The sequence below is a fragment of the Callithrix jacchus genome, chromosome 12, assembly GCF_049354715.1.
Source record: "Callithrix jacchus isolate 240 chromosome 12, calJac240_pri, whole genome shotgun sequence".
NCBI lineage: Eukaryota > Metazoa > Chordata > Mammalia > Primates > Cebidae > Callithrix > Callithrix jacchus.
Genome location: NC_133513.1, coordinates 41277650 through 41284310, shown reverse-complemented (window position 1 = coordinate 41284310; position 6661 = coordinate 41277650). Strand labels below are relative to the sequence as shown.

At 56.2% G+C, this 6661-nt stretch overlaps 1 long non-coding RNA gene across 1 annotated transcript; it reads left to right on the top strand.

Annotated features, from left to right (window-relative positions):
* Window positions 1–5616: 5616 nt before the first annotated feature.
* Window positions 5617–6661, top strand: LOC118146117 (uncharacterized). The gene is made up of 3 exons (XR_004731571.1): window positions 5617–5657; window positions 5844–5981; window positions 6197–6661. It is a non-coding gene; the product is annotated as an uncharacterized LOC118146117 (long non-coding RNA).

Below are 6661 nucleotides of genomic sequence, written 5' to 3'. Positions count from 1 at the left end.
GCCACTGGTTTGAAACCTAAGTCATTGCCAGAGCTGATTATAACCTCCGGGAGGGCCAGGACTGGTCAGATGTTACTAGTTGCTATGTCCAGAAACATGGATCCTTCAAAGAGGAAGCTCCTTGTGCTGAGACAGGCCTGGTGGTGCAAGGGATAGGAGCCCTCATACTTGCCCTCCACTAAGGCACCAGAGTGAGGTGGGCCTCTGGTTGCCCCGGCATCAAGTTACCAAAGGCCAGCACTCATAGAGCCAGCCTTCCACCAAGGCCCAGGTCTCTGCAGCGGGACTGGGCTGCCACCTTCTCCCACAGTCCCAGCCCGGGGGTCACAGCTCCTCTCCATTGTGCTTCTCACTTCAGTCCCTCTTATTCTGCACACTCCTTGGCACCCACAGCAACAAACTATCACAGTAGGGTAGGTGTTCACAGGAGGCAGGGGTGGAGGTGGTGGTGATGAAGGAGGAGGAGGTGGTTTTGCCTATTCTGACTCCTAAAAAAGAAAAACAATTGCCTGCTTCTTTTCTGGGCAGATCCTGGGAGCAAGGGCATAGTGTCAAGTGCCTCCATCCTTAGCATCTTATAAACGCTCTGTGGGATATTGACGGAAGAGCCCCATTTAATCAGGAGAGATCATCACAGTTGCTGAAACTGGCCACTTCAGGCTGTGAATTGGTGACAAGGCTCATGTTGAGGGGTGCAGGGAGAGGGAAAGGTGTGCTGGGGACCACACTGTGAGTCCCCGCCCTTCTCAGGCTCCACTCTGCCTTTCTTTCACCCTCTTCTCTGCCCAGGAAGGAGGAGGTCGTGGGGCACAGGCTTTGTGACACTCTCGGTGAAGGTCAGTGGACTGGGTGGGATGTGACAATATCCGGTCCAGAACCATGACTTACTTTTTCTGGCTTCTGCACAGGTAGTGACTCCTTGACAGTCTAGAATGTTCAAAAGAGACAAATGTGGGCTGGATGAGGGTGGGTGGGCTCTGCCTTGGCCCTGTGCACAGCTGGGACCCTGGTCTGGAGCAGCAAGACAGAGCGTGGTCTTGGGGTGTCACACTGGGCACCCTGAGCCTGTGGTGCTGTACTGGGCAGGCCTCAGCCTCCAACCTTACTCAAGGAGAACCCCTGCACTCACATTGTGGGAACCCTAGGGGTCATCCAGGCCAGGGACCACGTCCCTAGAGAGGCCCAGCTCCTGCAACAGTCCTCTTCTGTCCATAGCCACATAAAGACGAGAGTACCCGCCCCACTTCCCTTCCTCAGGGAGAGCCTGTCTGTCCCTGGGAGCCCTCCCTGACCTCCCAGCCTCATAGCCGAGTACCCAGCTTCTTCCCCTCATGGCTCCCTGGGAAGAGATGAGCCCTGTGTATTCCCTGGGCTGAGCTCTGTCCTCTCCTGCCCCTGCACTGTCCTTTGTCTGCAGCTCTCTGGGCTGGGTCCATCCACCCCAGGACCCAGGGCCTCTGCCGCCCTCCTCACCCTGGGCTCCATCTCTGCTTTTGGCTCCAGCTCTGCTTTACAGGGGCCCTTCTCACTCCTGTAGGGGTGGACATTTCACCCTCAGCCATGACTGGACAGGACTGTGAGCTCCTTGTGGGGAATGGTGGCTACTTTATTTTGTCCTTCCTCAGTTCAGCATGGGGCCCAGGGGAAGCCGGAGCTCAGAAAAGGCAGATGGAGGAATGGGGAAGGCACCAGACATGTGCCAAGAGCCATGCTTGTTTCTCAAGGCACAGACAGCTGGGGAGTTACAGCATCCTCCATCAGAACCTCGTGGGGGACCCTCTTTTCCTCCACACAGAGGCCGTCTCCTGACCATTGTTCATCTCAGGCTTTCAGAAGTCCAGCTTGTTGAGGCAGCCCTATTTTCAGGAATTCTGGGGTCACTTTTCTCTAGGCTCCAGGGCAGGCCTCAGCTCCATGTCTAGTGCATCCCAGGCCAGCTGTCTGTGGCCATCCCAGGACAGGAGGCCCTGCGGAAGTCCAGGCTTGCTAGGCTCTGGGAATGTGTGGACAGTGTCTGCACTTCCCTTGGCTCATGTGATGACCCGGGAGCTGATGGGAAACTTCCCACAGGCGGGGTCACGTGGCAGTCAGATGTTGAAGTCTCTTGGAGGATGGGCCTGTGTCTGGGCCCCAGGGCTGGGTGGGCAGGGAGTATTTATTCTCCTGCCACACAATTGCCAGAAACCACAAAGCAGCAACAGGGTCAGGAGCAGGGCCGGCAGGAGCTGGATGATTAGTGGGTTGCTTGTCCAGCCCTGTGGTTGACTTGCCTCCTGTGATGGACCAGTGTCCTATGATGGACCAGTGCTCTGTGGCAGACGGGTGCTCTGTGATGAACAAGTGGTCTGTGATGGATAAGTGGTCTGTGATGGATGGGTGCTCTGCGATGGATGGGTGGAGTGTGATTAATGGATGCTTTGCGGTGGATAGGTGGTCTGTGGTGGATGGGTGGTGTGTGATGGATGGGTGGTTTGTGGTGGATGGGTGGTCTGCAGATGAGTGGTCTATGATAAATGGGTGCTCCGTAGTGGATGGCTGGTATGTGATGGACGGCTGGTTTGCGGTGGACGAGTGCTCTGTGGTGGATGGATATTCTGTGGTGAATGGGAGGACTGTTATGAATGGGTGCCCAATGGTGGATGAGTGGCCTGTTATGAATGAGTGCCCTCTGGTGGATGAGTGGCCTGTGATGGATGGGTGCTCTGTAGTGAATGGGTGGCCTGTGACTGATGGGTGGCCTATGAGGAATGGGTGCTCTGTGGTGGATGAGTGGCCTGTGATGAATGGGTGGCCTGTGATGGATGGGGGCTCTGTGGTGAACGGGTGGCCTGTGATGGATGGGAGCTCTGTGGTGAATGGGTGGCCTGTGATGGATGGGAGCTCTGTGGTGAATGGGTGGCCTGTGATGGATGGGTGCTCTGTGGTGAATGGGTGGCCTGTGATGGATGGGTGCTCTGTGGTGAATGGGTGGCCTGTGATGGATGGGTGCTCTGTGGTGAATGGGTGGCCTGTGATGGATGGGTGCTCTGTGGTGAATGGGTGGCCTGTGATGGATGGGTGCTCTGTGGTGAATGGGTGGCCTGTGATGGATGGGAGCTCTGTGGTGAATGGGTGGCCTGTGATGGATGGGTGCTCTGTGGTGAATGGGTGGCCTGTGATGGATGGGAGCTCTGTGGTGAATGGGTGGCCTGTGATGGATGGGTGCTCTGTGGTGAATGGGTGGCCTGTGATGGATGGGAGCTCTGTGGTGAATGGGTGGCCTGTGATGGATGGGTGCTCTGTGGCGAATGGGTGGCCTGTGATGGATGGGGGCTCTGTGGTAAATGGGTGGCCTGTGATGAATGAGGGCTCTGTTGTGAATGCATGGCCTGTGATGGATGGGGGCTCTGTGGTGAATGGGTGGCCTGTGATGGATGGGGGCTCTGTGGGATATGGGTGGCCTGTGATGGATGGGGGCTCTGTGGGGTATGGGTGGCCTGTGATGGATGGGGGCTCTGTGGGATATGGGTGGCCTGTGATGGATGGGGGCTCTGTGGGGTATGGGTGGCCTGTGATGGATGGGGGCTCTGTGGTGAATGGGTGGCCTGTGATGGATGGGGGCTCTGTGGGGTATGGGTGGCCTGTGATGGATGGGAGCTCTGTGGTGAATGGGTGGCCTGTGATGGATGGGGGCTCTGTGGGGTATGGGTGGCCTGTGATGGATGGATGCTCTGTGGGGAATGGGTGGCCTGTGGGGAATGGGTGGTCTGTGATGAATGGGTGTCCTGTGGTGAACAGGTAGTCTGTAGTGGATACATGTTCTGTGATGGCTGGGTGGCCTGTGATGAATGGATGTTCTGTGATGGATGGGTGTTCTTTGGTGGATGGGTGCTCTGTGGTAACTGGATGGCCTGTGGTGGATGGGTGCTCTGTGGTGACTGGGTGGCCTGTGGGGGATGGGTGCTCTGTGGTGACTGGGTGGCCTGTGGGGGATGGGTGCTCTGTGGTGACTGGGTGGCCTGTGGTGGATGGGTGCTCTGTGGTTACCGGGTGGCCTGTGGTGGATGGGTGCTCTGTGGTGACTGGGTGGCCTATGGTGGATGGGTGCTCTGTGGTGGATGGGTGCTCTGTAGTAAATGGGTGGTCTGTGATGAATGGGTGTCCCGTGGTGAACAGGTGGTCTGTGGCGGATGCATGTTCTTTGATGGATGGGTGGCGTGTGATGGATGCGTCGTCTATGGTGGACTGGCACCCTGTAGGAGAGAGGTAGTAACGTGCTCTACGCCTATTAGACAATGCGCAGGTCAGTGGCCTTGAAGGGCTTGTGTTGCCTCTTCCCGGTGCCCACCATTTGGCATCCCATCTGCCTACTCCTCGTTCTCTCTAGCTGGTCCCTCTTCCAGCTACCACAGTGCGGCCAGTGGCCAGGGCTGGGACCCAGAGAGCTACAGATCCCTCCTTTGGTCCTGCTCAAGGGCTCTGCCGTAGAGCCCTGCCAAGAAAGTCTGAAGCTTCCACGGCCTGAAGAACCCACCCTCACTGCACACCTTGTCTGTGGCACAGGGCTTCTGTGAGGACCACAAAATCTACAGGTACAAAGACAGGTGAGGGTGGCAGTGCTGCAGCCAAGAGAGGTGCAGGCGCAGGAGCAGGGTCAGGAGACCCAGGTCCATCCCCCACAGCCTCTCTCCCCACTTCCAGGGTCTGCACCATGGACACATCCACGCATGGGTCTGAGCCTCAGTCTCCACATCTGTGCAAGGGGAATGAGCCTCCCTCCCTGGGGGCACTTGTGAGGCTTAGAGAATTCAGAGGAAGTCCTGGCTCAGAACCAGGGTCATGTAGGGTATAAGCCATGGGAACACTTCTCTGGGTGTTCCTCACAATAAAGGGATCTTGAGCAGCATCTATGGGAATGCAGGCTGTCCAGGCCCTCCCCAGATCCAGAGTTCTGCTTAGAGAGAAGGCTGGGGTGGGGGAGGAGAGGGGAGAGAACCTATGATGAGCCTGAACTGGCCTGCATGCCTGACAGCCTCCCCATCAGCAGCAAGACGGGACTTACTTCAGGGCTCAGCAAGGGAACAGAGAGGGACAGCTCAGGGGCCTGAGCGAGGAGGAGAGGCAGAAAAGAGGCTGGTGGCATCCGGAAAATGACAGCAAGTGACCACCAGGCAGGCTTGGGGACCAGGGTCGTGAGTGGATTTAGGACCAGATCAGCAGCTGGGGCACCAGTTCAGCGGCACACTCACCCTGAAGGTAGTGTGTGGAATCCTCCAGATCCCCTGGACCTGGGAGGCCCGCGTGGAGAAATTGGACACCCTAGAGGCCCTGGACTCTGGATCCTGGCAGACAGCCTCCCAGCCTCACCCACATGTGCCAGCTGGAACAGGATCGAGCAGCCCCAGTTACCTGCTGCTCATGCTACTTTCTAGGACTTCCTGGGAACTGTGTGCCCTTTTCGTTCTCCCAGGGTGTATCTCCTTCCGGTGCAGGGGCTCTGGACAGCCGAGGTTGGTGGCATCCCCACCCTGGTATTCACACAGATGGTGCTCTTCATGGTGATGTCATTAGAAACGACGTTTCTGCCATTGTCCAGGCTGGCTTCAGCAAAGAACTCTCTAAAGCACAGAAAGCAAAGATGGTGAGAGCCAGTCCGGAAGATGCAGTTCTTGCCCTTGGTGAGTGGACAGCATGAGCGATCACTCCCCAAAGCCCTGTGAGGTCAACCTCAGCAATAATGGCCAAGGGGGATGTGGATCCAGCAGTGAGGGGCCCTGTATGAGGTCTCATGTCATTGTAACTGTGTCCTAAGTTACCACAGATGGCTGCTTGTGGTCACCATTCTGGCTCTTCTGTATTTACAGAGTCCATTGGCTTAACTCTGAAAGGCGACCTGGAGTGAAGGAACCATTCTTTGGGCAATCATCTCCTGAATCCTGCCCTCCTCACAGACACTGGGACACTGCAGATCCCTCAACACCTTGAGGCCACCAACAAGGGAGGTAAGCAGTGTGTGCTTAGCCTAGCTGCAGACACATGCTGCCCCAGCACGGGGGGCATCCGCATTCTGTACACCTCACGGTGCCCAGCCCTGTCCCCTGGCCTCCTGCCCTCTAGGGCCTTCTGCCAAGGATACTTACTGTCCAGATTTTTCTATCTTTGGTCCAGGAAAGTCATGAAAGTCTTGTCCATACTGATTTTTTTTTTTTTCTAAAAGTAAATGACATGAGAAGACTGTCAATGCACATGTTCATCCACTGTCCCTCCTGCCTCCAGTCCTCATTACACAGAGCTGACCCTGTGGCCCATGACTGGCATCTGCGCTCTGCTTTCCTATTGCAGAGACCCCGTGAGCACCCGCCACGCCCAGGCCCTGTGCATCACTCCTCTATGTAACAGGAGCAGGCATGCAGAGTCCCTGCTCTCAAAAGACTCATCTTTAGGGACTGCATGGGAGACAGAAGACAAAATTGAAAATAGAAAACAGAGATGGTAGAGTGCAGCGTGCTGTAACGTCCATGAGCAGAGGGAAGGAGAGGCATGGAGGGGAAGGGACAGCTGCTTCGTCACAGGCCACCAGGAGCATTCGTGTGATGCTCCACAGTTTCTTCAATCCCATTTCATTTTCTTCTTCTTCCATCATATTTAAGCAAAGTTAAATTTATTGTGCTGTAGTTGAAAA